The sequence below is a fragment of the Aquarana catesbeiana genome, linkage group LG05, assembly GCF_042186555.1.
Source record: "Aquarana catesbeiana isolate 2022-GZ linkage group LG05, ASM4218655v1, whole genome shotgun sequence".
In the NCBI taxonomy this organism is placed as follows: domain Eukaryota; kingdom Metazoa; phylum Chordata; class Amphibia; order Anura; family Ranidae; genus Aquarana; species Aquarana catesbeiana.
In genome coordinates, this window is record NC_133328.1 from 469629603 (window position 1) to 469646204 (window position 16602).

Below are 16602 nucleotides of genomic sequence, written 5' to 3' on the forward strand. Positions count from 1 at the left end.
AGTGTTATTTGAAATTAGAAAGCCTTACAAAAGGATTACATTTATTACTGCTGTAAATGTAACTGCTCAGATAGAAACTTGTACACTGATGGCGTTTGTAATTGGAGATGACATAGAGGAGGAAATCAGACTCACTTTCAGCGACAGAGGGGAAGAAGCCACTTCCTCTGCGGATGAATCAATAAAAAATGTATTATTTATTATTATTTATTTTTTAACTAAATGGAAGCAGGAATGTATTGATCATGGGGTGTCCGTTATGAAACTCATAGTGGAGAAGGAAAAACTACAGGCTTCTGAGCTACAATCACAAATTGAGGCTAGTCTGCAACAACTTGAACCCTTCAAGGACCAACTGGAATTTGAAAAACAAAATGAAATTAAAAAAAAGAAGTTATTAAAACACAAAAAAAATTTAAGACACACTAAACAATCCAAATTCCAAATGGATCGAGATGATTGGGCCAAGGGAGAAATCTTTGATCTGACTAAGATTAGGGCTAGAAGCACCTCGAAAAAACTCTGGCAATGGTCACACTCCTCAACCAGAGGAGCACCAAATACCTCAGAAAGAAATGAAGATACAGAAAGAATGGTTGTTTTTTTAGGACAAGAACATTCACCTGGAAGCAACAAATACTACCAAAGGGATCCTAAAGCCCACAAGAGAAACAGGAGGAAGAGGAAAAGGAAAATACAAGAGTGCTGGGGACAGAGGAGAAACAACCAGGGCCAATACCCGGAGCCAGCGGAGATGACAGAAATAATCTCCCCACTATCATTAGACATCACTGCCTTAAACCCTCACCCTGACCATTACTCCAAGACTATTATTAACCTCTCAGAATTTAAATTAGAAGAAAGGCATAGAAAATTGCTTGAAAAAGGACTCTCTTACTCACCTACTGGGTCAAGGAACGAGTTTGAGGTATATAAAGATATCACTTTGTTTTTAGGAAAAGTCTGAGACAGTTACAAAGACCTACTGTAAGAGAAACCCGGGTAACAAGCGCACAGTGGTGCGTAGGTGTGGACATTCCAGGAATGCGTGCGCCGGCGCGTGCGTTGGTGCGTGTGCATGAGCACGTGCACGCATTAGCACCGGTCCGCCTATTTAAAGCTGCCAGTGACATGCACACTTTGCTGAGTGGTCTTTTCAGCTAGTGCCTGCTTACCCAGTCTGTACCAGTTTCCTGTATCCTGACCCGGCTTGCTTGAACCTCCTCCTGACCTTTGCCTGCCTACTTGTCACCTCAGCTTGTGTTTGACTCCGCTTCTGCCTGATGTTCCTGTGCCTCATTGCCTGACTGTGTACCAAACCTGGCCAGTGTCCCATCTTTGCCTTTCCCTCACGTCTCGGTACCTGCTCCGTCCTGCTGTTGATGACTCCTTGGCTGACTTCTCGGCTACGCTTCCAGCTGCTGTTTCAGCGACACGGAGCTCCTGTCCTCAGTTCTGGCCCAGCGCTCTCCAGCCACCTGGTTGCTGCCAAAGTCCAACCAGAGTCATCTGCTACCTCGGCCCTCATGCCACTCTGTGTCCTCCACTCCCTGTCATCACTACCAGAGGTGTTGGACAGGAGTTGCAAGAGAAGCCCCCTCTACAGCTCGATTTCCACCAGGTACATGACAGTACCACTCAGCCAAATGTCAGAGATTGAGAGAGGGGCTTCGCCTCTGGAGTCGCTGCGCCAGTAATTGCCTCTCTGACCCAGGCAGTCAGCACCTTGCAGGAAAGTTATCTGCAACTGGAAGATCGTATCCAACCCAAAGTTTCCAACTCTACGATCTCCATACCTGCTACGGCACCTGGCTGCCCCACATCCAGACTGACGGTACTTGCATTCACAGGAGCTATGCCACCACCTGAACCCCGAGTTCCTGCACCAGAGCAGTTTTCAGGCGATTGGCACAAGTTCTGTGCCTTTAAAAACTCTTGTGAACTTTATTTCTCCCTGCAGCCAAGAACCTTCTACTAAAGACCACCAAGGTGGGGTTCACCATATCCCTGCTTCTCGGAGAATCGCAGTCATGGGCCCATCAGCTCCTGGAATGGAATAATACGATTCTGGACTCCCTTGCCTCCTTCTTCGAAGCAATGGCCCAGCTCTAAGTTGACCCCCAGTGTACAGCTACTGCAGAATTAGCCCTCCATACCCTGCGACATGGTCATCGACCCGCCGAGGACTATACTGCAGAATTCCGCCTGTGGGCCTCTGATACAGGTTGGAATGAAGCAGCCTTGCGGCATCAGTTCCGCCTTGGCCTGTCTGAAGGCCTTAAAGATGAACTTGTTCGAGTTGGGGTCCCTAGCTCTCTTAACAACCTCATTAGTCTTGCTGTCCAGCTTGATTGCAGGTTTAGAGAAAGGAGAACAGAGAAGGCTGGCATCACCGCTGTGTCAATAGATATGAAGAGCAAGGCCCATGCAACTGGGACTTTTTCGCTCTCCACTTTCTAATGAAGAAAGGCTGCGAAGACAGCAGAAGGACTTATGCCTATACTGTGGGATGGCAGGACATTATCTTCAGAACTGCCCAGTGCGGCCCACAAGACCAAGCCCATTCCTTCTATGTATCTTGCTAACTGCTCAGCGGTAAGAGGGTCTACTCATATTTCCTTTTCCCTTTCACTTCAGTTCCCCGAAGGGAACATCCAAGTACCTGCCAAAGTAGACTCTGGTGCCTGCAGCTGCCTTATGGATAAAGACTTTGCCCTACTGCCTATTCCCTTGCAAGCAAAGGCACACCAGTTAGCCATCCATCTGGCCGATGGATCCCGTCTCAGGTCCGGGCCTATTACGCACGAGACTCACCCATTGTTGGCTATATCTGACCATGATATTGGGAATTTCTACGCCTGGACATTATTCTATCTCCTCTGTTCCCCAGATAAACTGGGCAACAGGAGAAGTGACTTTCTCATCCACCTACTGCCTGCAATGCTGCCTGCATCCCATTTCTATGAGTCCTACACCTCTTCTAGGTATACATACCGACCCTTCCGTGTCACAGCTCATACATACAGTCTACCACAAATTCCTGGACAATTTTGTTTACCCTTTACCCTTACCCCTGGTTCCAAATTATTCCAGAGCTTCAAGACATCCATTATCTTTACCAAGCTTGATCTGCAGGGTGCTTACAATCTAGTGCGGATCTATGAAGGGGACGAGTGGAAGACGGCCTTTCGCACTAGGTTCAGACACTACGAATACCTTGTTATGCCCTTTGGGTTATGTAATGCTCATTTCAGCATTTTATCAATGATATTTTCAGAGACTTCCTTGACCTGTTCTGATTGTATATCTAGACGACATCCTAATCTTCTCCCCCTCCATCGCAACACACCGTGAGCACGTTAAAAAAGTTCTCGGCCGATAAGGAGATCATAGACTGTACGCAAAGGCCGAGAAATGCGAATTTGAGAAGGAGACGATTCAGTTCCTGGGGCCCATTATTTCTACATCAGGCATCTCCATGGATCCCAATAAAGTTAAATCTATCCTTGAGTGGCCCACTCCTATGGACAGGAATAGCACACAGAGGTTTATCGGGTTTGCCAACTTCTATCGCAAGTTCATTAAGAATTTCTCTGCCATCATTTCTCCTGTCACTCAGCTAACAAAGCAGATTACCCGTTTCCAGTGGACGCCTGCAGCTCAAAAAGCATTTGATCAGTTAAAGACTTTGTTTACTACTGCACCTATCCTGCAGCATCCAGATCCTGCATCCTCTTATGTCCTCGAGGTGGATGCCTCAGAGAATGCCGTAGGCTCCATCTTGTCACAACGCCAGGGAACAAAATCGCTGTTACATCCCATTGCCTTCTTTTCCAGGAAACTCAGCCCCGCAGAGAAGAATTATGACATAGGAGATCGGGAATTACTGGCCATAAAGACAGCCTTGGAGGAATGGCGTTACTTGTTGGAGTGAGCAGCTCACCCCATCTTGATCTTTACTGATCACAAAAACCTCTAGTATCTCAGGACTGCCAAATGTCTGAGACCCTGGCAAGCCAGATGGGCACTATTTTTCTCCCGCTTCTCCTTCCACATAACCTATAGGCCTGGTACCAAGAATGTCAAGCCTGATGTGCTTTCGCGCATGTACCCAGAGGAAGGAGAAGAGCACTCTCAAGCAGACACAATTCTACCTGTCCAGAGTTTTCTGCTGTTACAGACAGATCTGATGACCTAGCTCAAGCAAGCTTCCACAAGGGATGTCCTGCCACCTGGTGAGTGCCTCTAAGAACAAGAAGGGTTATTCCAGTTCAATCAGAGAGTGTTTGTTCCCCCAAGTCTGCACCCCAAGATTCTCATCCTGTGCCACCATCACCCCTTGGCAGGACACTTTGGGGTGACCAAGACTACAGAGCTTTTACAGCGTTCTTTTTGGTGGCCAAGTTTAAGAACCAATTGTAAAGACTATGTGGGTACCTGTGGGGTCTGCGTTTGGAATAAGAATGACAAGAGCAAGTCCTGGGGTCTACTGAGACCATTGCCAATTCCCAAGAGACCCTGGCAAATGATTAGTATGGATTTTATTGTTGAACTCCCCCCATCTGAGAGGTTCACTACCATCTTTGTGGTCATTGACAGACTCACGAAGATGGCGCACTTCATCCCCATGTTGGGAACCCCCTCAGCAACAGAGACTGCCCATACCTTTATCAAAGAAGTAGTCAGGCTTCATGGGGTACCTAGCAGCATCACTTCTGATAGAGGAGTGCAGTTCACGTCCAAATTCTGGAGGGATCTTTGCAGAGTTCTAAAGATTGAAACTTGCTTCTCATCAGCCTACCATCCCCAGACGAATGGCCAAACTGAGCAAACGAATCAGACCCTAGAGCAGTATCTTCGGTTCTTCTCATCCTTTACCCAAGATGATTGGGCATCACTGTTACCCCTGGCAGAGTTCGCTTTTAAAGACACAGTTCATTCAGCCACAGGACAAGCCCCGTTCTTCGCAAATTATGGATATTTCCCAGCTTTTTTACCCAACACCTTACCTGACTCCTTGGTCCCTGCAGTCCAGGAAAGAGTAAGTGATCTCCAATCAAGTTACAAGGTGTTACAAGATGCCATTTCCAGGGCTCAATTGAATAACAAAAGATTCTTTGATAAGAAGAGGAGAGGAGACCTAAAACTTCAAGTGGGGGACAAGGTATGGTTGTCTACTGCCAATCTAAGATTATCCTGTCCATCTAAAAAATTGGGTCCTAGATATATTGGCCCATTTCCAGTTAACAGAGAAATCAATCCAGCAGCCTATGAACTTGTGCTTCCTGCAACTTATAAGATCCATCTGGTCTTTCACGTGTCCTTACTAAAAATCGCTAGACCAGACCCTTTCCCTGATCGCGAGTCAGGCCCACCAGCACCTACTTTAATCAACAGCACTGAAGAGTATGAAGTTGAGACAATTGTAGATTGCAGAAAACGGGGGGCATCGTACAGTATTTGATTACATGGAAAGGCTATGGACCCGAAGACACTTTCTGGGAACCAGAATCCAATCTCCATGCCAAGAGACTAATACAAATTTTCTTCCAGGCTCATCCTGATAAGATGCTATGGATGGGCATCCAGAAGTTGCCCATTGGGAGGGGACAATGTAAGAGAAACCTGGGTAACAAGCGCACAGTGGTGCGCAGGTGTGGACATTCCAGGAAATGCACAAGAAAGGGCACCAGCCGCCACGCGTGTTGGTGCACGTGCACGCATTGGAGCCAGTCCACCTATTTAAACCTGCCAGTGACATGCACACTTTGCTGAGTGGTCTTTTCAGCTAGTGCCTGCTTACCCAATCTGTACCAGTTTCCTGTATCTTGACCCGGCTTGCCTGAACCTCCTCTTGACCTCTGCCTGCCTACTTGTGACCTCGGCTTGTGTTTGACTCCGCTTCTGCCTGATGTTCCTGTGCCTCATTGCCCGACTGTGTACTGAACCTGGCCTGTGTCCCGTCTTTGCCTTTGCCTCATGTCCCGGTACCTGCTCCGTCCGGCTGTTGAAGACCCTTTGGCTGACTTCCCGGATTCCCTTCCAGCTGCTGATTCAGTGACACGGAGCTCCTGTCCTCAGTTCCAGGCCAGCGCTCTCCAGCTACCTAGTTCCTGCCAAAGTCCAGCCAGAGTCATCTGCTACTTTGGCCCTCGTGCCACTCTGTGTCCTTCATACCCTGTCATCACTACCAGGGGTGTTAGACAGGAGGTACAAGAGAAGCCCCCTCTACAGCTCAATCTCCATCAGGTATGTGACACCTACCCAAGACAAAGATGAAACCCCCCCAACTTAATCCCAAGATGATGAAGCTCTAGATATACTTACCTCCTTATTAATGGAAAATAAGGATGATGACCAATCTATCCCTACTCCCTCTAGCCCATGGAAACGAGATGCAAATCTACTTATAAAATCAACAAAAATGCCCCCTTTCTGAAAAAAATAGATGGTTGGGGGTCTTCTTAGACCTAGTTCAAAAATGACCTTACTAAGGTGAATTGGCTTGGTAAATTTGAAGTGCAGTGTATTGCACAAATAGATCATGGCTGATCATGTAAAGCCAATTGCGACATTTCTACTTGTCTGAATGTCTGCGATGAGTGGTAACCGTGTACGACATCTGGTGGTCGTTAGATGTAATTACATTTTCTATTATCCAGCTTATTTAACCTCCGTCCACGGAACCCCCTTTGCTCTGAAGAAACCAGCGGTGATTGGCTGGTGAAACGCGTCAGCACGTGACGTCAGCACGTCACCTTGGAGCCGCGCGCTCACGGTGGATGAATGTTTGACTGGGAACTAACAGCTGACGGCCGGCTTACAGCTTCTTACTGTAGGCGCTGGACACAGTGGGACATAGTGGGACATCTTCTATTTGACGGCAAGCTGTTTTGGACTGACATCTACAGCTATCACCTGGGGGTAGAGCCTTACGATCTCAGAGCTGCTGAGCCATCTATCTGGTGAGAGAAGTATCACTCCGATTTATGCTTATTGCACAGCCTGGGCTGTCATTGCTCCCTCCGCTACTTCTTCCAAATATAGTTGCTTTACCTGTATGTCCTGTGTCCATATGAGTAACCATCAGTTAACACTGCCGGTCACCTTTGCTGCTATACCTGTGATTTGGGTTTAGTTCCCGGACTGTCATAATCTTTATGATGTGCTGAATCAGTCCCCATATAATTATTATCCACTCATCCACCCTTACCCTCTAACCGTCACACTACCAGTATCTGGATTAATAAGGACCTTACTTCATACGATACTGCCTAATTAGTAGGAATCTGCTGTGGTGATTGGCGTGTGTATGGGGTATGATTGGCCGCGGCTCCGTTGTTTTTAATGATAACGTTATCTGTTTTAACCTGGTCTATGATACATTCCCTATTTTGCCCAATTTTTGTATTTTTGTGTGGTGTTTTGTAGTACAATAAATCTATTGTTTTTTGCAGATTGTGTTTGGGTAACTTGCCTTCTTTGGGGGAACCCTTTTCTCCTAGTTGTTTTGTATGCTCTACAAGGCAACCCAAACTGCATCCAATAGTTGTTTTATGTGGATGAATATCTGATCCTGTCAATAATTTATGACTTTATTACTGGTGGTTGATCCAGGCAAAACCTATTTTTTGTATAACTGGTCCTCTGGGATTTGATTCCCCTTCTTGCCTCTGTGATCCCCCCACTACACACTACTAATTAATTGTGTGATTATACACAGTTGGCTTATATCAAGCTACTCTGGGCTGTCTATAGGGATATATCTCATTTGACCCTCTATTCGCATATATGGCTTACATGATCAATCATGATCTTGACCTAGAAATTGACACAGCTTTTGATGTTGGTGTGGAGAATTGTGAAACAGAGAGAGAACCAATTAGGAAACTTTTTAAACACCACAAAAAACTTATGATTAAATTCCTAAATCGTAAATGGGATATTTCCTCATTGAAATCACATATTTCCAATCAGATTATCCCCAGGGGTCTACGGGAGAGGGTTATTCCTGCGGAGCACCTACATACCCCGAGATTCTTATCTGCTTGGAAAACTGAATGTTTGAATAGAGGTTTCTCCCTACTGAAACTTATTGTTGATGAGGAAGAAGCCCAACTGGAGGAGATACGTGCGGAACTTGATGCAAGTGCCAAATCACTAGAACCCTATAAACAAGATCCTGAATTCGATAAGAATAATGAATACATTAAAAAGGAGATAGAAAGGATCCAAAAAAACTTAAAACACAGCAAACAAGAAAAGTTCAGACAGAACTTAGCTGACTGGGAAAGTGGGGATATCTTTAACCCCACAACCCAGAAGAGAAGTAGATCCCTCTCTAGAAATACAAGACAGCGGCAACATCAGTCTAAAACTAGAAATAGCTCTTCATCTGATAGTGAGCTTGATAGGGACACCTCTCAAAAAACTGTCTCTTTTTTAGAAGAATTAGAGGGGAAGGTGCCCGTAGAGATCCCGAAACGACAAGTAGACAAAAAACAAGAAAACGAAGGAGACAAAGGGAAAATAGAAGGAAAAGGAAAAGAGAGGGACAATGTACAGAGTCGAACGAGTGGGAGACTGAGAAACCAGAGGAGACGTTGAATTTTTCTGACGTGACTCCTATGGATCCTAATGTAGTCAATCTCTCAGATTTCTATCTCACTGAGGCGCATATAAATTTACTTAAAAAGGGTCTTTCATTCTCCCCAACGTCATCCATGAATGAGTTTGAGGTTTTCAAAGATGTCAGTTTATTCTTAAGGAAGGTCCTCTTCAAACTATGGCACACAAAACGGTTAAATGATCCTTTAACTCCTGAGTCTACTCTTGATAAAGATGAAAAGGAGGCTATTGAATGCCTAATATCCTTATTGGATGAGAACTGCGATAGTGACTCGGACGAAAACTTAGGCCACCCTTTGAGAAGACCTTCTAATTTAAAAATTAGATCCACCAAAATGCCCCCATTATCTAAACACAAATGGCTTCAGCTTTTTCTAGATCAAGTTAAATTAGACCTTAGGAAAATTAACTGGAAATGGGTTGGCCCTAATAACCTCACAAATAGTGAAAGAAAGGCCCTGTTTGACTTACAAAATGCACCGAATCTAGTGATTAAGAAGAGCGACAAAGGGGGAAATGTGGTACTCCTAAGTGAGAAAATATATGAGGATGAATCACTAAGGCTCCTTGGTGACACCTCTACTTATAAAAGACTCACCAGTTCCCCTTTTCCCGCTCTGGTTGATACACTTAATGGGAAACTTAAATTGGGAATGGAAGCGGGCCTCCTAACCAAAAAGGAATTCCTTTTCCTCAAGGTAGATGAAATGACCATCCCCACCTTCTACATAATCCCCAAACTCCATAAATCCCTTACCTTTCCTCCAGGCAGACCAATTGTTTCAGCTATAAAAGGCCCTCTGGAAAAAACTGGTAAATACATAGACTCCCTGATCAAACATATGGTGAACTTGCTCCCTTCCTTTGTTCGTGACAGTAGAGATGTTCTTCTCAAATTACGACACTTTGTTATGCCCATAGATGCCCTTTTGGTTGGTATTGATGTGGAGAGCCTGTATACATCGATACCACACCACTGTGGCATTGCGGCCACAATGTTCTTTCTGGACCTTCATCACCCCCAACAGGGTGCACAAAATGAATTAATTGGAGAACTTCTTGAGTTCATGCTTAACAATAATTTTTTCCAATTCCTTGGCCAATACTATCAACAGATAAGAGGCACCAGTATGGGGGCACCATGGGCTCCCTCATACGCATGCCTCCACCTGGGACTCTGGGAGGAGATGACGGTCTATAGATCCTCTATGTACCTCAGCCACTCCCTCTTGTGGCTGAGGTACATCGATGACGTTTTGATGGTGTGGACGGGTTCAGTTAAACAACTTGAGGACTTTATGTCTGAACTAAATATTAATAATCAAAATATACATCTGACCTATTCATACCATCCTGAGATGCTCTCCTTCCTCGATCTATCTATACAAAGGTCCGGAAATGAAATCATTACTAGTACATTTTGGGAAAAAACAGCTTCTAACACCTTACTGTCTGCCCAAAGCCATCATCCTAAACCACTAATAAACGGGATACCCACAGGTCAATTCCTACGGATCAGACGGAATTGCTCTGTGGAGCAGGAATTCCATGAAGAGGCGCATGAGATGTATCAAAGATTCAGACAGAGAGGCTACTCTCATAGGTCCCTCAAAAAAGCAAAGAAAAAAGCCACCCTTAAAAATCGGGATGAACTTCTTGTGACCTCTGTAAAATCTTCACACCATCAAAATAAAAATAATGAACAGAATTTCCCAAGGATCATCACTAAGTATGGGTCCCAATGGAAAATGGTCCAGGGAGTCCTACAAAAACACTGGCACATCTTAAAATCTGCCCCTTTGATTTCTGAACTTGTGAGTTCTAGACCCCTCTTGACAGCCAAAAGATCCAATAATCTTGGTGACCTCTTGGTTCATTCCGAATACACTCGGACCACCAAGAAAAATTGGCTAACTGACTCTAGAATATCCCCAGGTATGTATAAATGTGGACATTGCAATATTTGCAAGTATGTCCACCAGACTAATGTGTTTCCAAATCCCCGTGGAGGAACTGACTATAAGATTAAACAGTTTATAAACTGCTCTACAACTCGGGTAGTTTATATGCTTATATGTCCATGCAATAAAACCTATGTGGGGAAAACTAAAAGAGCTCTAAGGATAAGGATTAGTAAACACATTGCTGGTATCAAAAAGATAAATGATGTACGCCCCATCTCACAGCATTTTGCTAAATTCCATAACCGTGATCCAAGGGGCCTAACGGTAAAAGGGATTTATAGGTTAAATTTACCCACGAGACGTGGCGATTTCGATACCATCCTCCTCCAGAAGGAAAAAATGTGGACGTACTATTTGGAGGCGATGGCCCCTAATGGGTTAAATGTCGAATGTAGCCTCCAGCCCTTTCTGGAGAAGTAATTAATTGTTTGCTGTACCTTCCCCCCCTTTTCCCTTTCTCTCCTTCCCCCCCCTTTTTCCTTCCCCTCCCCCCCTCCTCCCTCCCCCTTTTCCCAGGTCCCCGACCCCCAACCCCCCCCTCCTTCCCCCCTTTTTTGTTTCTTTTTTGTTTTTCTCTGTCCTTGGATAATGGTCCCCTGCTGGCTTAATGATTATTGTTTTTTGCTTTTTGTTTTTTGTTTTTGTTTGCTTGCATATTTACATTCCCTTTGTTCTCTTCTAATTACCTCCTATTCTCACTAAATAGTTTTTGAACTGGTACTTGGTAAATTTGAAGTGCAGTGTATTGCACAAATAGATCATGGCTGATCATGTAAAGCCAATTGCGACATTTCTACTTGCTGAATGTCTGCGATGAGTGGTAACCGTGTACGACATCTGGTGGTCGTTAGATGTAATTACATTCTCTATTATCCAGCTTATTTAACCTCCGTCCACGGAACCCCCTTTGCTCTGAGGAAACCAGCGGTGATTGGCTGGTGAAACGCGTCAGCACGTGATGTCAGCACGTCACCTTGGAGCCGCGCGCTCACGGTGGATGAATGTTTGACCGGGAACTAACAGCTGACGGCCGGCTTACAGCTTCTTACTGTAGGCGCTGGACACAGTGGGACATCTTCTATTTGACGGCAAGCTGTTTTGGACTGACATCTACAGCTATCACCTGGGGGTAGAGCCTTACGATCTCAGAGCTGCTGAGCCATCTATCTGGTGAGAGAAGTATCACTCCGATTTATGCTTATCGCACAGCCTGGGCTGTCATTGCTCCCCCCGCTACTTCTTCCAAATATAGTTGCTTTACCTGTATGTCCTGTGTCCATATGAGTAACCATCAGTTAACACTGCCGGTCACCTTTGCTGCTATACCTGTGATTTGGGTTTAGTTCCCGGACTGTCATAATCTTTATGATGTGCTGAATCGGTCCCCAAATAATTATTATCCACTCATCCACCCTTACCCTCTAACCGTCACACTACCAGTATCTGGATTAATAAGGACCTTACTTCATACGATACTGCCTAATTAGTAGGAATCTGCTGTGGTGATTGGCGTGTGTATGGGGTATGATTGGCCGCGGCTCCGTTGTTTTTAATGATAACGTTATCTGTTTTAACCTGGTCTATGATACATTCCCTATTTTGCCCAATTTTTGTATTTTTGTGTGGTGTTTTGTAGTACAATAAATCTATTGTTTTTGCAGATTGTGTTTGGGTAACTTGCCTTCTTTGGGGGAACCCTTTTCTCCTAGTTGTTTTTTAAAGAGGGAAAAAAGACAACCTGGATCCTGAACAACACCGGGCCTTACGAGAGCTGAAGGAGGCACCAAATTTGGTGATCAAGAAAAGAGACAAGGGGGGCAATGTGGTATTGCTCTCAAAAGAATACTATGAAAATGAGATAAAAATACAGTTAAATGACCGATCCACCTATGAAAAACTTCCTCCTAACCCTTTTACCTCTATAACCAATGAACTAAATTTTAAACTTATGTTTGCGCAGGAAGCCGGCCTCTACTCATCTCAGAATGAGTATGAGTATCTGAAAGTGAAGGAGTTTAACATCCGTACCATCTACATCATTCCTAAAGTCCATAAATCCCTAATGAAACCACCAGGCAGGCCAATCGTTTCAGCGGTGAAGGGTCTTCTGGATAAAATTGGAAGATACTTAGATGCCCTACTGAAAAAGATGATCTTTGAGTTACCCTCATGCATTAGAGATACACTTGATGTATTAGCAAAAATTGAAGAAGTAACCGTATCTCCTGGAACTCTCCTGGTAGGCATTGATGTAGTCTCTTTATACATCTATACCCCATGCATGGGGCTTGGCAACAGTGGCACACTTTCTTGACCAGAAATTTCCACGTATGGGACCTCAGAATGAGTTCATCCTTGAGATGCTGCAGTTTGCCTTGATTAATAACTCTTTCAATTCATAGGGGTCTATTATAGACAAATACAAGGCACCTCCATAGGGGCCCCTTGGGCACCTGCCTATGCATGCTTACATCTTGGTTATTGGGAAGAGGAAGTTGTTTATTGCTCTAAATCTTATCTAGACCATACCAAATTGTGGCTAAGATGATGTTCTGCTGCTGTGGCAGGGGTCTGTCGAATCCCTTGAAGAGTTCTTGAGCAAACTGAACGAAAACAGCCGCAATATACGCCTAACATTCACCTACGACCTCTTAAAAAGGATAAATGGAGACCATCTGTCCACGAAAACGTTTCATAAAGCAACAGCAGCAAAAACCCTTCTTGAGGTAACCAGCCATCATCCTAAGTCCTTGGTCAGAGGTATACCAACGGGGCAGTTTCTGAGAATTAAACACAATTGTTCACTGTATCAGGACTATCAGGCTGAATCAAAGCAACTCTATAAAAGATTTAGAGAAAGGGATCTTTAAAGAACTCAAGAAAACGAGCATCCACAATTGACCAGAAAGAACTGCTAATACCAAAGCACGACCAAGATGCCAACAAGAGCCTTTATGATCAAGTGAAAATCATCACCACGTTTGGTACACAGTGGGAAGATGTGCGAACGATCCTGACTAAACATTGGCACGTATTGACTCGAGCTCCCCAGATGGCTTCTATAGTTGGCCCTAATCCCTTCATGGTAGTAAGAAGAACTGAATATACCAGACCTAATACACGCAATTGGCTTACGGACCTGCCTCCATTGCGCGGGATGTATGCTTGTGGAAAATGCCATATTTGTGGATTTGTAGATAGATCTGACTCATTTACAGATGCAACAGGAAGAAAGGTGTATCAAATTAAACATTTCATTAATTGTAATACTACACGAGTACTGTATATGCTGGAATGTCCCTGTCATAAACTGTATATAGACAAAACAAAGTGTCCCTTAAAGGTCCATATAAGGGAACATCTCTCAAGTTTTCATTCCCCAGATGACGATACCCCCATAGGAGAACACTTTACAAAATATCACAATAGGGAACCAAATGGACTCAAAATTAAGGGGTTCTATGCCTTAAAACTCCCAGTAAGAAGAGGTGACTTTGACCTGGTACTTCTTCAAAAAGAAAAGGAGTGGATTTTTTGCCTGGGGAAGCTTGCACTGAATGGATTAAACACTGAGCTGAATTTACTATATTTTCCTATCCAACTTATATGCGGTACTATCTTTAAGGTTTCATGGAAACATGGTGCTGAATGACTAACAGGCTTGTTGTAGATCTATTGTTTCTCCTTGACTCAAGTCGCATGCTTACATCAGCGTGCTGCATTTTTTTACTATCTCTTTGACAGTGCTACATCCAGAAATCAAACCTGTGAACATGAAATCTTGTTCACTAACTAGCACTTAAGACTTAATGCAGCAGCTCTATAGGCATATAGGGAGTCTGGAGGTCCATGGTCAAGCACAATACGAGTACCGACTTGTGCTACCAAGGTTTCCTGGAACTTACCTCGTCTAAACACATGTAAGCATTATATATTAAGTCACACTTAATAACTTGAGATAATTGACACACGTGGATGACTGGGATATGGCTGAGCTCATGGGCATGCATTTTTAAGTGACAACGTTGTCAGTTTTTATCATGTGCAATTTCCTATTGTTTATGCTTTCCTTTCAATTAAAAATATTTTTTTCTACTAATTGTTCTAATAAAGTTATATCAGGTTAAACCACTGTTTGTTCCTTTTCCTACACTGAAGGTAAGGACACCTTGGGTCCTATTCCCACTCCCCTTTTATTTTGACTACTTCTCCTGTTTTGATAAGGAACACCACCCTATTAGGTGAGCCGGTAACCTGTTACCTGAATTGACCAACGATACTGGTCATCAGGACCCCACCCATTGCATTTTTTACTACGATCTGAAGGCCGCACAATTGATCCAAATTTCCATAGCATATTCTAGCAGGTCCTAAGCCGGATTGGGTCACTATGGAACAACAGGCGATACCTTCCCACACAATAGAATATCTCCTCTGGTGTTCTCCCAAATTAAGACCTACAGTGTTAGCCCCCACACTAGCTCATTCCCTAGCCCTTTGTGACTCCCTCCATAAACAGAAGATGCTAATATCTGACATGAAAACTCTTGCACATCTATTCCATAATCCAGCATTTCCTCCAGGCATGAATATCCTAGCCTTCAAATGGTGGATAAATAAAGGACTATTTAGAATTGGTAATTTCCTCACCTCACTCGGCCCTTTAACATTGGGCTATTGTACAAGTAAACTCAAAATGCCGAACTTGGAGAGGTTCAGACTCTCCCAGATCAATCATTTTTTGCACTCCATCTGGTTAAACAAGCCTGAACCCTCCAAACCTACTAACTACGAATTATGGTGTGCCAACACGATGGATCAGAGGGGAAGTATCTCTATCATATACGCCTCCTTGGCAGACAATACTTCCAAGCCTTCCTACGCTCAATCCTGGGAGTCAGATCTGGAAATCCACATAGACCCGTAGAAATGGTTCCATGCATTCCAAAGGTCCTACAAGGGTATTATGAATATCTCCTTAATCAAAGCTAGTATCAAAATCCTCACAAGGTGGTACTATGCCCCAGCTAGATTGGCCAGGTTTTATCCAGATGCTTCCCCCCTGTGCGTGCTTCAGAGGGAGCAACCTTATCGGCTCCATGTACCATACCTGGTGGACATGTCTACGTATCAGGTCCTACTGGAACAGGGTGTTCTATTTAATATGCAAAGTCACAGGGTTAGAAGTCCCTCAGGACCCGACAATCGCCCTTCTGAACCACAGGGCAGACAAAGCACCTAAAAGTGCTCAAACCTTAATCTTCTTCATGTTCTTGGGTGCTAAAATTACCATTGCAGGGGGGCTAGGTTGAATTGGGGTGGGCACCGACCCCCAGCATGCTGGAATACTCTTTATATGTAACGGTGATAGTATAGAATTCTTAAGGATATTCTAAGTATTTACTTGCCTCTACTCCTCTTACATATATTTCTGATTGTTATTGTTAGCTATTCAAAATGTTTGACAATGCTAAACTAAAACCAATCTATCATATCACATTCATGTTAACCGATATGTAATGTCATTGTTCTATGCGAGGCCTTGCAGGCTATTAACATAAATCCTAATGTTACTTTGTTTTTTGCTAATGGAAATTAATAAAAATATTGAAACAGAAATTGAACTGATACTTGGTGAGAGGGAACCCATCTGAATGAATTAGACTCCTTCACCAACTGGCCTAAATGCTAGATATCTGTTCACCGATCTGACTGGACAGATATCTACATCTCCACAGTGGCATAGAGAGATCCAAATACCCTTACCTGTTCTTGAAACAGGTATTAACAATCGTATCCCTGTCTCAGACGATCACATGATGTTTCAGTAAACCCAGAACTGATTTCTTGTTTTTTGGTAATAATTCGGATACTCGGAGGGCGCCAAAAAAAGCTAGAACAAAAGCAGCATTAAATAGCACAACCTTGAAATCCGAAGCACACCAAAGGAGTAGTTGAACACAACTTTTTTAGTATCTGAATCAAAATCAGTTACCTATTATCTGGAAAA